Here is an 18,453-nt window from a genome sequence, read left to right on the forward strand (position 1 = left end):
AGGGGGTAACTGGGCACTTCATCAGAACCTGTGTTGGACCCAGCGGAGAACTGGCCAGGGCAGGGGCTAGCCTCTGGGAGCCTGGAGGGTAGGAGACGAAGGTGGGAGGTGGTGAGGGAAGAGGACAGAGGGAAAGTGGGGAGGTGGGAGGGAGGTGAGGTGGGAGGTGGTAGGGGCCAGCGGGGGAGGTGGGCGGGGAGGAGCAGAGGAAGGTGAAGAAAGGGGCGGGAAAAGGGGAGGGACGGAGAGGGTAGGGGAGAGAGGAAGAGGGCGGGGAGCCGGGCGGGGAGTAGGAGGAGGCAGGGGAGAGGGGGAGGGACGAGAGAGGAGGCGGGAAGGGGAGGAGGGGAGCAGAGGAGGGGCCTGCGCACCGCCCCGTGCCCTCCCTCCCGCGCCGGCCTCCGCGCCCTCGCGCGCCGCAGCATCCCCGCGCCGCCTGGCCGCGCCGCCGCTCCGCTCCGGGCCTGAGAGCCGGCCGCCGCCGCCGCCGCCGCCGCCGCCGCCGTCGTAGCCGTAGCCGCCATTCCTACGCCCGCGCTCTCTGGGCCGGGCACCGCTGGTCCGCGCGGCCAGGACGCACCGCGCCAGGTAAGGGCCGGCGAGCAGAGGGAGGGAGCGGGCCGGGCAGGTGCGTGGGGGCGGCGAGACCCTCCCCGGGCTGGTCCCCGGAGCCCTCCCGGAGCTCCCGCCCCGAAGCCCCGTGACTCCTTCCCGGACCCCCGGACCCTCACGGAGTCCCGTTCCCGGAGCTCCCTGACTCCTCCCCGGACCCCTCCCGGAGTCTCCTCCCTGGACCCCCAGGACCCCTCCCCTCCTCGGCTCACTCCCTGCCCCGGCGCGCAGGTGGCTCGGCGGCGCTGGGGGCTCGGGGCGCGTGGCTAACCCTGCCCAGGGGCGGGGGCGGCGCGTTCGGCCAGGCCCGCCGCTCCTGTCCACCCGGCCCCCGCCCCACTCCGGCCGTTCGGGCCTGGCCAGGCCCCGCGGCTTCTATTTCTGTCTCTGAGGCCGCGGATCCTGGGCGCTGGACCCGGAGCCGTGCACTCAGACAGGTGGGGCAGGTCGGGGCCCTGGTGATGAATGCTGCAGGCCTCGGCTTCCTTTAGGGTTTTGACTGCGTGATTCTAGAACAGCCAAGGAGAATCAGCAGCCTTAGCTCAGGGCTGCACCTGTTGCAGCCGCTTGGTGAGCTGCAGGAGGCTGAATCCACTGGGGTTTTGCCAATGCAAACATGGAAAGGAGAGTTGGGTCGTGGTGATCCTCTTCGTTTATTTGATTTAGTATTGGAGGTGGGGTGCATGGGAGTCTGGAGGTGAGCAGTTCACCGAAAATGAGGCCTAGGCCTCATTGTCAAGGGCAGGGACCTGCTTTCTGGAGCGTTTGCCATGCGAAGTTGTTCTGCTTTTGATTTGAAAACCTCCCCTTATGTTAAGCACATCCAGGACTTGGGGACTGTGGCCAAGTGCCTGGCTCCCCTGTTCTGAGTCTATTCAAATCCAGTAGGCGCCACCGAGCGGAAGTTTCCTTTCCAAGGGGTAAAGTGACATCCGTGACCTGTCACCTCATATCTGCTCCAGGCCTGGGGCCTGCCTTCTGGCTGCCTGGGGGCCGTTATTTGGGAATGTTTACTGTGTCCCAGAAACAGACTGCCTCGGCCAGTGCTGAGGCCAGGATTCTGGTAGAGATAATGCCCCGATTGTCACTTGAACCGTTGGTGTCTGTGCATAACGTCTGCAAGAATAAAGAAGAATAAAGCAGGCCTGCTCTGAGTACTCCAGGCACCAGGTCCTACCAGGGATAAAACCTACAGGAACGAAGGAATGGTGAGGGACACGCTGGGGCATTTCTGTGGACAAGGACTGTCCCCCCCAAGAGGCTGGACCTTCAGACGGAACAAAAAAGTGTTTGTAGTACAGCCAGCAGGTAAACCAAATAAAGAAATAAAAACTAATTGCTGGCACTGAGAGGCAGCCCTGCCCAGGTCTACTCTTGCACCGTGTTTCAGGACCCCAAGCTGGCATGGGAACTGGCTCCCTGTGATTGTTGGAAAATGCAACCTTTCAGAGACCCCTCCACTGGTAACCGGGGTGCTCTGGCAGGCTTGCTCAGGGTCCCGGCAGATGGTGCATCCACCCCGGCTCAGGAGTAGGGGGCAGCGCCACACCACACAGCTGTCCAGTGGGTCTGGGGGCAGGGAGATGACCTTAGTGACATCATTCACTCGTGATCTGTTCCCTGTGGGCCATCCAAGGCGGGTTTCATCTCAAGTGCCTTCCCCACACCAGGCAGGGATGTCTAGGCCAGTGCTTGGGAGTGCACACTAATGGCTGGCTCTGAGTGAGGGGGGGAGGACCATCCGCTGGTGCCAGCACATAGCAAAATCAATAATGTGTTGCAGAGATCAATGGTTTTCTTGCTGGTCCTCTGTGCTTCTAGAGGGAGCCTGCCTCTCCCACACTGAGCATGGACAGGCCTAGGCTTCCCGCCCCTCCCTCTGGGTTCTGTTTCTGGTGGGGGGAGGGGGGGTTCGGCCTGGATGGTGGCCAGGAGCCTCTTCCTAACCCCTTGTTCTGTGTGATGAGCCTGGGGCCGGAGCTCTTGGGTTGGCAGTTTGGACCCATGTTCCCTCCCCACCACCAGGAGTCCCCAGTGTCCCTGGGTTAGGCCCTTGCTGCTGTGTAAATAAATTGGCTTTCTGATTGTTCCATAATTTACAGCAGCCTTCCCCTCATGCTAAGAATTTGTTTGATCAGAAGAACTCCTGGGAAGGTGATGTGGCAGGTAGTGGCTCCCAGTGCCCCCAGTCCCCCATCCCCAGGCTCTTCTGAGAGTGGTAGCAGTGGCCACTTAACTGTCCAGGCCTGCAGGGCGCTGTGGGGTGAAGCTGGCCATGTAAAAATACACAAACGAACTTGCCGTCAGTTGACTGTTGAGGGTGGTTGCTGGAAGAAAGACTACCGTCCTTCCTGGGGCTTGGCAGGTGCAGCCTCCCCAGCGCCACCTGTGCCACTGGGGCCCGTGGCCACTTGGGGATGTCTCGGGGCGTCACCCGAGAGCAGGCCGGTCGGGCAGGCTCCTCTGCACTGGAGACTCAGCACAACTCATGGCCACTTCAGCCTGCCTGCTGTCAAGAGGTGATGTGGGGAAGTGGAGATTTATTAAGAGGAAATAACTGTTGATTCAGTCAAGTGGAGACAGCGTGTAAGTGGGCCTCACCTGGAGCTGGGGGTGGCGTTTTTCGGTACGTCAACTAAGGTGATCTTTGGGATAGGCAAATTGGCTCATCCCAGTTCCTTGGAGTGGCTCACTTTCCAGCTGCCTGACCCTTCCCGAGTGCATGAACGTTTACCTGGCAGGGTAGTACCTGGGCCAGGCATCACAGCAGCCCAGGTGTCGTTCCCCCATAACTGCCTTCCAGCGTGCCCTTGTGATCCTCCAGTGGGACAGGGTCCCTTATTTGCTGTGAAAGTCTCAAGATGCTGTCTATGAAAGTAGAGACTGCACCCCCACCCCCACTCCCCGCCCCGGTCGTTTCTGCATAGCAGCCGGGATTGCAGGCTTTGAACAAAATGCAGTCAACCTGCGTTTGACCCAAGAATCACTCCTTTCAAAAATTATGGTATTTATGAGACAGTTGGACATTTGTTGAGTGAATGATGATTTTAAAGGATAATTATATTCCTTAGTAACAGCATTGAGGTTACGTTGAAGCAATCTTTAGCCTTTAGTGATAGATACTGGAGTTATTTGCAGAGGAAATGATACAGCATTTGAGATCTGTTTCAGATTAGCACGGGTAGGGGTGGGATGGGGTGGTGGAGAGGCAGGATTGTCCATGGTTGGATGGTTGTTGGCTCTGGGTGACCATACCTGAGAGTTCGTTATTCTGTTCAGGCCACTTCTGTGTATTTTTGAAATTCTTTATCATAAAAAAGTTAATAATCTAAGAATCCCATTTCCCCCCCACCCCCAGAATGCCATAGGATCCTTCGCTTCATGAAATAGTTGAGGCTTACTTTAAAAGAAGTGCCTATGTATTAAGTGAAAACACTGCTCCTTAGTGTAGACTGTATGGAATGATCCCTTTTATGCATGTGTAGGTAATAAGGTGTAGAAGCATCTGGAAGGACAGACGCTGTGTACTGAACAGATGATGATGGAGTGCCACTGTGGATGAGTGGGGCAGGCACTGCTCCATGTTCTCAGGACATAGCTCCAAGCAAGAGTGACCGTCCGGTTAGCAGCAGGGGTGGGAGGGAAGGATGTGTGTGTGCATGAGAGTGTGTGTGCTTGTGTGCTGAGGGAGGGTTGAGAAGGGGGAGGGTGGGAGGAGCAAGGGGAACCTATCCTTTCAACCCCATGTACTTCTGTGTGGTTTGTTTCTTTTACAGTGGGATTATTTTTGTAATGATAAAATGTATTTTTAAGAAGGGGTCTCCATTAGGAAATAGAATAGCCTATTTTAAGGCTTCCCTGGTGGCGCAGTGGTTGAGAATCTGCCTGCAAATGCAGCGGACACGGGTTCGAGCCCTGGTCTGGGAAGATCCCACATGCCGCGGAGCAAATGGGCCCGTGAGCCACAACTGCTGAGCCTGCGCGTCTGGAGCCTGTGCTCCGCAACAAGAGAGTCCGCAATAGTGAGAGGCCCGCGCACCGCGATGAAGAGGGGCCCCCGCTTGCCACAACTAGAGAAAGCCCTCACACAGAAACGAAGACCCAACACAGCCATAAATAAATAAATAAACCCAAAGTTTTAAAATAGCATCATTTAAATTCAGTATAAAAAAAAAAAAAGAATAGCCTATTTTAAATATTAAATTTCTGAATCTAAATTCTAAATGGATTTGACTGGTAGGAATTCATGTTCCTACACAACTTAATAACGGATGATGTGGCTTAAATGAGGCATTCAATGAATCAATAGTCACTGATGCTCCGAGTATGTGATCTGTGGGCCATGAAAAAGAGACATTGATACCCTGACCTCGGCAATAGCGGAGACAAGACCCAAACCCTGAAAATTAAACAGCAACATCACCTCTCAATGGGGGCAGTAAGCTGAGGGACCCTCCTGGGCCTGGGCCGTGGGATGGGGAAGGCCCGCAGCTCAGACCCACCATAGTCCTGTTTTAAGTGGAGAACCACATTCCCTTCCATGGGACTTGGCCCAGAAACAAAAGCAAAGATGGTCCAGGGCCTCCGTGGGTGGATTTCCACTGCTAGTTGGATGACCTGCCACTGTGGGGCTGTTCCACACATTTTTAGCAGTTGCTGTTTTTTCATTTAGTAGAGGGTATGTTAAGTCACTTTAATCTATACCAACAAAAAAGCATAAAAATCCTATATCCACAAAGTAAAAAAGTACAAGTTTTCTGGGATCCTAAGTTTTCTTTTTTTTTTTTTTCTATTTTCCTGTCCTATTGCAAGAAATTTGAGTTGCTTAAGCACCAGAATATAATCTGCTTTGATCTAGCATTTGGGTGTTGTTTGGCTCTGACGCATGTTTTGATTTTGTTTGCAAGGACACTACGTTCCCGGGGGCCTGCCCTGAATAAGGGCCTCAGCTGGACCCCCCTTTGTTCTCACCGTGTGTTTGGGAGTTTTGTTTGTCGTTGTTGTTTACTAGTATTTTCCGTGGCTGTGGGAGGGTACAGCCAGGCCTGAAGCAGAGTGGCTCTGCTCTGAGCCTGGGGTCTTGTCTGTGTGGCCGTGAGCCGCCTACCATCAGAACGGGCTGTAAATACACAGTCCATTTTCCCATTGAGATCAGACATGTTCCTGGCATCTTAGTGCTTCCCAGAGGGCTTAGGGATCCTGCCCAAGTAGAGCTGTGCTGTCCGGGCATTCAGGGCACACAGGAGGTCTGTGTGCTTTGTAGGTGAGGTCCCATCATTCATCTTTCTTGAGGTGAAGGAATTAGATACCTTTAAGCCCCCTTTCAACTCGCAGATTTGTCCACTTCATGGAGTCTCACCATTTCCCCCAACAAATGTTTATTGAGCTCCAATTGCAGCAAGAAACCAAGAGACAGAAGGCTCTGCCAACTTGGCACTTATGGTCAAGTAGCGGGTGATGGAAGGCTAAGGAGAAGAAATAAATCAGAATGTCATGCATTGGGGCCATAGTGCTATTGTGGGGTCCAGGTGCTCGAGGGAGCCAGCAGTTTGGGGGAGTGTGAGATTTGAAATCAGGTGGCTGGTGGGCTGACGGAGGAGGTGAGGAGTGACCCAGGGGGACATCCCAGCACACTGTAGGAAGGCCAGAGTGCGGGTGAGGCTGGAGCGGAGGAGCAGCCCCATGCAGGTGGTGGGTCTGGCTAGATTCTGGTATGTTGTGAAGATGGAGCCAGCAGGATGATTGGAGCAATAGAGGAGTCCAAGGTGACCCCGAGATTCTTGGCTCGGGCAACCTGAGGGATGGAGTGGGCATCATCCTGAGATGGACTCTCTGTGGGCAGAGCAGTTGTGGGGAATTCGGGAGGGCGGCTGGCTCTCCAGATAGTACCTGTGAGCTCCTTTGCTGTCCATGTGCCGGCGGTGAGCGGCTTTTCAGGCAAGTGAGGCTGGAGTTTGGGGGAGTGGCCTGGGCCCGGCAATCGACCTGGCTACTGCCGGCACACAGGTGTGATTTTTAAAGCTGAGTCAGCACAAGATGGCAGGAGAGTTGGATGGATGGAGGAGAGGAGAGGTCCAAGGTCAAGGGACCAAGAAGGAATACCATCAGGGCAGGAGAAAGCCAGAGGTGTCGGGGGCATCTGGGGCCATGGGCAGATCATGCATGGGGAGGAGGGGCTGCCTGGCCAAGGAGTCCAGTTAGGCGAGGACTGAGAATTATCCTTGGAGAATTGACCTTAGCAACATGGAGGTCATCAGTGTCCCGATGAGAGGTATAGGGGAGTGGTGGGCCAGGAAAGGGGGAGAAGGAGAGCTCAGGACAGCAAGAGTCGGTAACTTTTTCGAGAATTTTGCTGTGAAGGGGGCGCTGAGAAATGGGGAGGAGCTGATGGGTATAAGGATTTGAGAGAAGCCTTGTTTCAGGTTTCTGTCCTGAAGGGAAGGACGGAGTAGAGGGGAAGAGTGATGAAGAAAGTGGGCTGGGGCCCTTGCCCAAGTCCTCCGATAGGGACAGTTGGGAGGCCAGCTGTTCCCCCGCAAGCAAACTTTCATTGGCTCTAGTGTGCGCTGCCCCTCTGCTTGGCCCTGAGGTGTGCAGACAGGGGAGAGGAGCCAGGGCCTCAGAGAATGGTTATGGAAGCTTGTGACAGCAGAGCCTCTGAGTACGGCAGTGGGTGCCCAGGGGTGATGGAGCGCTCTTGGGTGGTGAGCACAGAAGGCCTGGAGAGCTGAGTTTGCTAGGCTCCTGGGCAAGGGGTGGATGCCCTCCTGGCTGAGAGGACACCTGTGCAGGGTAGGAGAAGGGCGAAGGGGGACCAGGTCCACTGGCCTGATGGGCCTGTCCAGAAACAGAGGCTGAAAGTGGGGCTGTGTCCTCACAGCCAGAATGTGAACATTTCCCTCCTGATGTTAGCCTGGCATTTCCTATATATAGGCCCCAGCCACTAGCGAGGATCTGCGTGTTATCTGCAACACTGCCTTAATTCCATATCCACTGAACGCTACGTGAATGAGAGAGAGAACCCGTCTGCAGGAGTGGTTCCTATGCCAGCGGCATCACATCCCCCGAACTTGCCACAAGTGCAGGTTTTCACCTCTACCCCAGACCCCCTGAATCAGAAGCTCTGTGTTTTAATAGGCCACCCAAGGCTGGGCTAAGCACAGCCTGCCCTTGTGGGCTGCACTCTGGAGGGCAGACAGGAGGACAGAGGCGGGGCTGTGGGCCTCACTCTGGATGTCCATTAGACTTGGGGTGTTTGCCTGTAGAAACAATGTTTCGTTAACCAGTATTATTGAGGCATAATTTACGTACAATAAAAGGTCTACTGTTTTAAGTGCCCTGTTCAGTGAGTTTTGACAAAGGTACACAGTTATGCAACCGCCGCCATAAACATGATGGAGGCCAGGAGTGGATGAACTCTGGCCTGCAGGTCAGGTGCACCTCACACATTCACGCACCCACCCCATCCCTGGCCACTATCAGTGGGAGTTGAGCAGTTGCAACAGAGATTGTTTAGCTGTGAGCCCTCCCCAAATTTCCTGTTGCCTCTTTGCATTCAGCCCTCCACCCAAGCAATCACTGATCTGCCGAAATTAGACTATTATGAGATTTGTTTCTTTAAGAGTTTCAAAATGGAAGCATGTATTGTAGACTCTGTGTCTAGCTTCTTTCCCTTGGCACGTTTTTGAAATTTGGTACACGTGGGCGTACCATGGTTTATTAATTCATTCACCTGTTGGTGGATGTTTGGATTGCTTCCTGTTCGAGGTTGTTGTGAATAAAAGTGCTGTGAGCTACAACTCAACACAAAAGGATAAACAACCAGTTGAAACATGAGCGAACGTGTTATTATCTCCAAAGAAGGAAGACAAATGACAAATAAGCACATGAAAAGATGCTCAGCATCATTAGTCACTAGGGAAGTGCAAATCCAAACCTCAGTGAGATACCACTTCCGTCTCACCAGAATGGCTTTTATCAAAAAAAAAGGAAAATAATAAGTGTTGGTGAGCATATGGAGAAATTATAAATTTCATACATTGCTTTGAGAATGTAAAATGGTGGAGCAACTTTGGAAAATAGAGATTCCTCCAAAAGTTAAATACAGAACTGTCATATGACCCAGCAATTCTACTCCTGGGTAAATACCCAAAAGAATTGAAAATAGATATTCATACAAAAACTTGTATACCACTGTTCATAGCAGCACTGTTCACAATTTGGGAACCAACCCAAATGCCTATCAGTGGATGAATGAATAAATAAATGTGGTCCCTCCAGACAATGGAATATTACTTAGCTGGAAAAGGAATGAAGTACTGACACGTGCTGCAACATGGATGACCTTTGAAAACATTATGCTAAGTAAAAATAGTCAGACACAAAATGCACATGTTGTATGATTCCATTTATACGAAATGTTCAGATTAGGCAAATCTACAGAGTCAGAAAGCAGATTAGTGGTTGCCAGGGCTTGGGGCAGGGGAGAATGGGAGCGACTGCTTAATATGTATGGGCTTTCCTTTGGAGCTGATGCAAATGTTCTGGAACTAGATAGTGTTGATGGTTGCATACCCTTTAAAATGGTTAAAGTAGTAAATTTTGTGTTATGTGTATTTTACCACTATAAAAAAGATATAAAAAATGCTATATTCATTCGTATGCACATCTGAGTGCAGACAGGTGTTCTCATTTCTCTTGAGTAACTATTTAACAGTAGAATTGTGGGGTTGTGTGGTAAGTGTATCTTTAACTTCATAAGAAACTGGCAAACTGTTTTCCAAAGTGGCTGTATCATTTTACATCCCTACTGCTAACGTGCGAGCACAGTTATTTCACGTCCTTGCCAACACTTGCTGTTGTCAGTCTTTTTAATTTTAGCTATTCTAGTGGGAGTTGTGCTGGATCATAGACATTCTAGTTGAGTATCTTTTCCTGTATTTAGTAGCTATTTGTATTTATTCTTTTATGTTTTTGTTCAGATCTGCCGACTTTTAAATTGGGTTATTTGTCTTCATATATTTGAGTTCTAAGAGTTCTTTACATATTCTGGATTCAAGTTCTTTGTTAGATATTTGTATTGCAAATACTTTCTCTCAGTCTGTGGCTTACCTTTTTACTTTATTAATGATATCTCCTCGGGACTTCCCTGGTGGTCCAGTGGTTAAGAATCCGCCTTCCAATGCAGGGGACACAGGTTCGATCCCTGGTTAGGGAAGTAAGATCCCACATGCCGCGGGGCAGCTAAGCCCGCGTGCCACAACTACAGAGCCCACGCACTCTGGAGCCCGCACCACCACTGGAGAGAAGCCCGCATGCTGCAACAAAAGATCCTGCACATTGCAACTAAGACCCAACACGGCCAAAAATTAAATAAGTAAATAAATAAATATTTTAAAAAATGATATCTCTCAAAGGGCATACATTTTTAGTTTTAAGTCCAGTTATATCAATTATTTTTAGTAGTTTAGGCTTTTTGTGTCCTATTTAAGAAACTTTGCCTCGCCCATAGTCATAAAGATTTTCTCCTGTGTTTTCTTCTGAAAACATTATGGTTTTATCTTTTATGTTTAGATCTGTTATCTATATTGAGTTACCTTTTAACTGGAAAGAGGTAAGAATTGAGGTTTATTGTTTTGAGCGTGGATAGCCAATTGTTCCAGCACCATTTGTTAAAGAAACTATCCTTTCTCCACAGAATTATTGGCATCATGTTTGAAAAGTAATTGAGAATCAGTGTGGCTTTGTTTCAGGCTCAATTCTGGTCTGTTTTGGCTTATTCACCATTGGCCCTAGAACCACTCTGTATTCATGACTTGCTGTATAGTAATTCTGGAAGTCAGGTAGTGAGACTTCCAATTGTACTTCCTTTTCAAAATTGTGTTGTCTAGCCTAGATCCTTTGCATTTCCATATAAATTTAAAATCAGCTTACCAGTTCTACGAAAAAGCCTGCTTGGATTTTGACTGGGGTTGCATTAACTCCTTAGATCAACTTGGGTAATGTAGAAATTTTAACAGTATTGAGTCTCAGTCAGTGATCATGGACTATCTTTCCGTCTGTGTTTGCCTTCCTTCATTTTTCTTAGCAGTGATTTGTAGTAGTCACTGTAGGTCTTACACATATTTTATCAAATTTATTCATAAGTATTTTATGGTTTTGAATGTTATAAATGGATTTAAACATTTTTTATTTTCTAATTGTTTATTATACTATAAAGAAATACAGTGGATTTTTATATTGTTTATTCTATCACCTTTCTAAATTTACTTATTTGTTTGAGTAGCTTTACTGTAGTCCTTCAAGATTTTTGCACAAAGATAATGACAGTTACAAATAGGGACCATTTTACTTCTGTCTTTCCAATTCAAATGCTTTTTATTTCTTTTTCTTTTATTCCATTGTCTAGGATGTTTAACAGAAGTGGTGACAGTGGGCATTCTTACCTGTTCCCAATCTTAGGAACAAAGAACTTGTCTTTTCATTAAATATGATGTTAGGTGAAGATTTTATGTAGATGCCTTTTCTTTTTATTTATTTATTTATTTTTGGCTGTGTTGGGTCTTCATTACTGCACGCGGGCTTTCTCTAGTTGCGGCCAGCGGGGGCTACTCTTTGTTGTGGTGTGTGGTCTTCTCATTGCGGTGGCTTCTCTTGTTGTGGAGAACGGGCTCTAGGCACACGGGCTTCAGTAGTTGTGGCAGGCGGGCTCAGTAATTGTGGCACATGGGCTTAGTTGCTCTGCAGCATGTGGGATCTTTCCGGACCAGGGCTCAAGCCTGTGTCCCCTGCATTGGCAGGCGGATTCTTAACCACTGCGCCACCAGGGAAGTCCAATGCCTTTTTTTTTTTTTTTTTGAGGTTAAGGAAGTTTTCTAGTTTGCATGGAGTTTTTATCAGGAGTGGATGTTGAATTTTGTTATATGCTTTTTTCTGTATCTGTTGAGATAATCTTATGGTTTTTCCTCTTTTTTTTTCTTAGTAAATATGGTGAATTACATGAGTTAATTTTTGAATGTTAAACAACCCTGCATTCCTGGCACAAACCCCAGCTGGTCATGATGTATTATCCTTTTTATGTACTGCTGGATTCAACTTACTACAATTCTGTTAAGGTTACTTATAACTATATTCATGAGGAATATTGTATTCTTTTTCTGTAATACCTCTGTCTGGTTTCTGTATCAGGGTAATGTTGGTCCCACACAATGATTTGGGAAGTGTTCCCTCTTCATTTATTATTATTTTAAGAGTTTGTGGGCTTCCCTGGTGGTGCAGTGGTTAAGAATCTGTCTGCCAGTGCAGGGGACACGGGTTTGAGCCCTGGTCCGGGAAGATCCCACACGCTGCAGAGCAGCTGAGCCTGTGCGCCACAACTACTGAGCCTGCGCTCTAGAGCCCATGAGCCCCAACTACTGAAGCCCGTGTGCCACAACTACTGAAGCCTGCGCACCACAACTACTGAAGCCCGCGCACCACAACTACTGAAGCCCGCGTGCCTAGAGCCCATGCTCTGCAACAGGAGAAGCCACTGGAATGAGAAGCCCACACACTGCAATGAAGAGTAGCCCCTGCTTGCTGCAACTAGAGAAAGCCTGCGCGCAGCAATGAAGACCCAATGCAGCCAAAAATAATAAATAAATAAATTTATTAAAAAAAAAGTTTGTGTAGAATTGGCATTGTTTCTTCCTTAAACATTTGATAGAATTTATTAGTGAAGCTATCCTGGATTTTCTTTATGGGGAGAGTTTTTAATTATGAATTCAGTTTATTGATATAGGGCTATTAAGACTTTCTAATTCTTCTTTTTTATAAATTTATTTATTTATTTTTGGCTGAGTTGGGTCTTTGCTGCTGCAGGTGAGCGGGGGCTACTTTCCGTTGCAGCGCGCAGGCTTCTCATTGCGGTGGCTTCTCTTGTTGTGGAGCACGGGCTCTAGGAGCACGGGCTTCAGTAGTTGTGGCACGTGGGCTCAGTAGTTGTGGCGCACAGGCTTAGTTGCTCCGCGGCATGTGGGATCTTCCCGGACCAGGGCTCGAACCCGTGTCTCCTGCATTGACAGGTGGATTCTTAACCACTGCGCCCCCAGGGAAGTCCCTCTATTTCTTTTTGAGTCAGTCCTGGTGATTTGTGTGTTTCAAGGAATCTGCCCATTTCTCCTGAGTTGTCAAAGTTGTTGGCATAAGATTGTTTATAATATTCCTTTATTATCCTTTTAATGTCTCTGGATTTGCATGATGTTCCCTCTTTCATTTCTGAGCCTGGGATTCTTTAAGGAAAAAAAACAAAGCGAAACAAAACCCCAGTGTCTGTCCCCACACCTGCCCAGTTACATCAGAATCTTTTGGGGTGGGGGGGGGCATGGATCCATGGTTTTGACAACTGCTCAGGTAATTCTTGTGCAGCCAGAATTGAGAACCTTTGACGCAGAGGAAGGAGGGATTAATCTTTACTTACTGGTAGTCCAGGCAGGCCTCCCAGAAGGGGGAGAAGGAGGATCTGAGAGAGCAGAGGAGGATTTGGGTCCTGGGGTCTGAACACAGGGTTTGTTTGGAGAAGAGCAGGCCAGCAGCCTTGGCGGGGGCTTTAGGTTTGGTGTGGACCGTTGGGCCTGCAGGTGCAGAGGGCATTCTGTATGTGCCAGATCTTGGAGTAAGCGAGAAATGGGAAGGAAAGCAGCTGGCCAGGAGACAAGACCTGGAACACCAGACCACACAGCTTAGACTTCCTTCTCTGCAGGGTTTTTTTTTTTTTTTTTTTTTTTTTTTAAGATATTCGCCATGTATTTCTTCTTTAGGTCTTTTTTTTTTTTAATTTATTTTTATATTTTTATTTTTGGCTGTGTTGGGTCTTTGTTTCTGTGCGAGGGCTTTCTCTAGTTGCGGCAAGCGGGGGCCACTCTTCATCGCGGTGCGCAGGCCTCTCACTATCGCGGCCTCTCGTTGCGGAGCACAGGCTCCAGACGCGCAGGCTCAGTAGTTGTGGCTCACGGGCCCAGTTGCTCCGTGGCATGTGGGATCTTCCCAGACCAGGGCTCGAAGCTGTGTCCCCCGCATTGGCAGGCAGATTCTCAACCACTGCGCCACCAGGGAAGCCCTGTTGTTTGTTTTTAAGTGAGATCTCCTGAGGTATAATTTGTGATCAGGAAAGTTCACCCATTTTAATGTCCTGTTCTATGAGTTTTGAAACATAGTCATGTAACGACCACCAAATCAAAATATGGAAAATTTGCATAATTCCACAGATTTCCTTGTGTCTCTCTGGAGTCAGGTCCTTCCCCCACCTCCCCCCACCCCACCCCCGCCACCCAGCGTTCACAGATCTGCTTTCCGTCCTTGTAGACTCTTCCAGCATGTTGTATAAGTGGAGTCATACAGCGAGCAGCCTTTGAGTCCAGCTTCTTTCACTCTGCCTAATTGTCCAAGGGTGTGAGCAGTAACTAATGCGATCAGATCCATGGTTAGCGGTGACTCTGGCACCTGTGGTTTATGAGCTGGAAAGGCGAGGATGGAGACAGGGAGGCCGTTATGGGAAAGAGTGACCTAGTGATATTTATGGTAAATGACCTGCCAAATGCCTTCTATACCTGTCTCATGGAATCCTGACCACAGCCCTATCAGCCCTGTTAGGACAGTTCTTCCCTCTTTTACAGGTGAGGACGTTGAGAATGGAGAGAATAAGAAATTTATGCACGGGGTCACTCAGCCAAGAAGTGGTGGGACCAAGATGTGAGCAAGGGGGCGGGGGCCTGAAGCCTGCAGGGAGGTGCAGTCTGCATACACAGCTCCTGATGCACTCACCGAGGGGTGGCCATTGGTCGAGGTGTTTTAAAAATTTTAAAGATGTGTGAACCCTCGGCCATGGCTGTTCAGTGTCTAGAAGTTTATCCTAAGGAGTCACGGATGTAAAGAATCATTTATTAGAAAGGGTGCCAGGTGTTGATAAACAGAAAGCCCACATACCAGCTGAAAGCCACTGACAGATGGTCAGGGATGAGGAGATACAGTTAGGCTAACCCATCTCTAAAAATAGTAGTGTAAAATATGACTAATTTGATGGGGGATCAACATATCACATCAGGTGCTGAGAACCATTCCTAAAGCAGTACGTACAGCGAGGACCTATAATTTGCGTAGAAAGCACTAGATAGACTGTGTCCAGAATAGGAGTCACGTGGTTAGTTGATGATGTGGCTTTTGTTTTCTCCTTGGTGCTTGTCTGCATGTCTCCAGTTTTCTGCAGCAATAAAGGAAAAATACAGAGAAACATGGAAAAACACAACTTCATATCACATGTGCGGATACACACACGTCATATGCCTTGAGAGTCTGACACGCTTTTCTTAGACTTGTTATACCTGCCTTGTTTAAAAAGCAGGTGGGAGTTCTGTTTGTTGTTACTTTTAAATGAAAAGCATACTGTGGGAAGCAGACCAGCCACGCTGGCCTTTCCAGACAGGGCGAGAGTAGCTGCTTGGGTGGGGGTGGGGGTGCGTGGCTGCCCTGAGCCACGCGCAAGGGGTGGGCCCGCCACTCTCCTCCGTGCCCGGCTCCAGCGAGAGCCCATCCTGACGGTCGGCATGGGGTTGGCCGCGAGGTCCTGCCTAGGCCCTGGGTGTGGTGTGTGCGGCCTCAGCAAGGCCTGATTCGCTCGTGAGTGGGGTCAGCTGCACCGGTTCCTGGGGGCTGTGGGATTACAAAATGAGGTGACAAGTGAAACATCCCTTCTTGGCAGACTTTGCACCGGGATGCGCATGGAATTCAGTGTCATATTTAAAACCAAGCTTCAGAGAGGTTTCAGTGCTTGTCTAACGTTGCTGAAAACATTTTCTTAGAATGTTAAAACCTCCTGGCAATCAGGGAGCCTGGCAGCTTTCAGACCCTGAGGGCGGCTCACATTAAGACATGCATTTGTACTGTGAGGCAGCATACCTGCATACGTGTGTGTGCACACGTGCATACAGGCGCGCACGCACACACACACATGCCCCGCTAAAACCAAAGTTTTCCTCAGCAGGGCACTCACCCCTGACCACGTATGATGCTCTCTGATATTTTGTTCAGTTGCATCTTATTGAAAACTGTGTTTTCACCCCCACATGGAAAAATACGAAACCCCATTTTGTCATCTGGCCCTACGTGTGGCTGCGTGGACATTTTAAAATTTTGGCATTAAGCAAATGTGTGCAGGCTACGTATTATCATTTTATTTCCCACATCAGCCAGTGGCTGTGGTGCCCTCATCCTTGGTTTCTGTGAGTCGGGGGCTGAGTGCAGGTTGGAGCCTGGAGTAGAGGAGGTGCCCCCGCCTCTGCAACAGCTGCCATGGGGCCACACACGGGTGCCAGGAAACTGGGTCAGAGCAGAGCTCCTGATCCACAGAAGTGGATCCTTGGCGGGGTCTTTGAAACCTGACGGAGTGGCTTGGGTTTCAAATATGGGATCCCTCGGGCCTCCCTGGAAGCAGGGCGGCCTCCGTTATGTTTATGTCCCTTCCCACTTGATGGACAAGACCACCAAGGGAGCAGGGCTTGGTTTTCCCTGGCAAACCGGGGAGGGGGTGGGAACACAGTTTTTAAAATAGATGCTCAGTGCTTAGGGCCTGGAGATGCAGGTCCTCTCTGGTCTGCACTGATGGCTCTGTAGCTCCCTGAACTGGTGGGCATGGACTTTCTGTCCTGGGACGAAGGCACCACTTACAGTGAGCAGAAGGGACAGACGCCCGCTTCAAAAACAAGCGAGACCCAGAGCACAGTGGCTCTCCCCTCTCCCTGGGAGAGGAAGCAGCATGTGTGCGCACCAGCCCTCTCCCAAGGCCCAGACTTCTGCTGAGATGTTTTATATCAGGACTATTTTCAGGCCTTGACTAGCATTTATGTTGCAGTCCCTAAAGACAGGAAAACACTTTGTCCAAACACAGCCCCTTTTGTTAACCATATCAGGTGTCAGCCTCTGCAGACCGCTGGCTGGGGGCTCGGGGAGCAGTGGCCTGGCTTCTGCCACCAGGGTGATTTTCACGAGCTTGGCAGCAGCTGTTAGCTGCACCGGCTGAGAATGGCTGGGTACTTCCCGGAGCAACCAGAGCCAGCGGGGTGCTTGTACCAGCCTGGCCTGTGCTTCTCTTTGCACTTTGGCTGTCCAGTGCCTGTCTGTTGAGAGCTGAAGGAGGATGGGTCTGTTGGAAAGAAATGTGCTCCTAAGGCTGTGATGTCACAGTTGTCTTCTGCCCAGCAGAGTGACCTGTGTGTGGCCCTGGGCCGGCCCTCCTGTCCTGGGGCACCCTCTCTCCAGGAGAACAGCCCAAACAGCAGCGGCCGATAGACAGTGGCACTCACCCTCTGAATTCCAGGGTCAGAGTGAGCTTGTCGGGGTCAGGTCCCACCTGGGAAAGGCCACCTGGCTTCTGGCTGCCCTCTTTTCATGGCCGCCCATCACTGGCTGCTTGGCAGTGGGTTCCCTTGCCCAGCTCGGTGTGGCCTCACTTCCTTTCCCACCTTGAAATGCAAGGGAAGGTCACCAACAAAACAGAAGCAGCAGCAGAACCGTCTGGCCTGCCCCTGCTTCTGTTTTCATCTTCCCGTTTTCCTTCTTCCTTCTTCAGTGAGATGTTTGCAGACTTTACAGTGATGCACACATGACCTTGCTTTGCTCACAAATGGAGCCCAGCTGTGTGGTGCCCAGAGCACCACCAGCCCCGCAGCCCTTGGGCCCTTCCGACACTCCTCCCCGAGGGTACTGTCCCCACTGATTGCAGCAGAGGTGCATTCTGGCTGGGTTAGGTTTTGCATACACTGGGTTCTGGAGCACACCCATGGATGTCCCTCAGCTCCTGTGTGTGGCCGGCCTTGGGCCCTGCAGCACACCCAGGGTTCTTTCTTCTTCCCCGCCCTCCACCATTCCGTGGGGGCCGTGCACCACAGTTCACGTGCCTGCTATGCTGTTGGCTTGGTTTCTGGCTTGGGCCATTATGCATGTAGCTTGTGAACATTCTTGTCCCTTTATTCTCTGTTCAGGACGCCCCTGCTGCCATCTAGCCCCTTGGGGTCTCTCCTTGCCACCCTCTGCCTCTCCCCACCTGGCGGGCCCAGCAAGGCTGGGTGGAAACCTCCCTGGTCATTTTAACATGGTGGTCCTTCTCTGTTCCACAGTCCTGTCTCACTGCATTGTGCCCTCTCACTCTGCTGTGCTGCTGTTCATGCCTTCGGTGAGCAGGTGACGTGCTCTGCGTGTCCCAGGCGCTGTGTTTGCAGCAGGGGATGGGGATGTGGAGGGAGAGCGCATAGGACGTGGTGCCTCCAGCTGGACGACAGCACATGGGCACGCTGACGGGGGATGTGTGCCGCCAGGGAGGGAAGCTTGGGGGTGGGTGTTGACCACCAAGGATGGGCTTGAGGTCTGTAAGTCAGGAATGCTGAGTCGGAACTCAAGAACAACAGTAAGCAGCCGAAGCTGAGTAGGGAGAAAAGCTGTGGCAGTTTAAGTAAAGTACATGGCTGTAAATCCGTTAGCATTGCTGTCACTGAGATGCTGTGTCTGTCTTCCCTGTGGGTGGCCTCTTGACTGCTTGGATCTTGGAGCCCTGAGATGCCAAGTAAGGGTCTGATGGCCCTGCAGCTGCCATGCTGTGAGGAAGCCCAACCCCCAAAGGCCACGTAGCACTGGGACTGCAGTGGGCAGTCCTGGTCTCTGCACCCTCATCGCTAGGACCCTGATGTGTGAGGGGATCGGTCGTCACATGATCGCAGCCCTTGGCCATCAGGACTCCAGCCGCGGCCTCAGACGTTGGAGCACAGACAAGAGTCCCTGCTGGGGCCCGTTGGGACTCCCGGCCCACAGAACCGC

At 50.5% G+C, this 18,453-nt stretch overlaps 1 protein-coding gene across 8 annotated transcripts in view; it reads left to right on the plus strand.

Annotated features, from left to right (window-relative positions):
- Positions 1 to 313: 313 nt before the first annotated feature.
- Positions 314 to 18,453, plus strand: part of SEMA4D (semaphorin 4D) — a gene marked incomplete at its 3' end in the record, with an annotated part of 121,861 nt that continues 103,721 nt past the window's right edge. For 3 of the 8 annotated variants that reach the window (XM_082471260.1, XM_082471261.1, XM_082471253.1), the window contains exon 1: positions 321 to 588. Of the gene's footprint in view, positions 589 to 18,453 lie in introns of all 8 variants that reach the window. The other 5 variants (XR_014266220.1, XM_082471255.1, XM_082471256.1 and 2 more) reach the window with 4 other exon arrangements.

Source organism: Balaenoptera physalus (genome assembly GCF_965194825.1).
Source record: "Balaenoptera physalus genome assembly, chromosome: 7".
Lineage (NCBI taxonomy): Eukaryota > Metazoa > Chordata > Mammalia > Artiodactyla > Balaenopteridae > Balaenoptera > Balaenoptera physalus.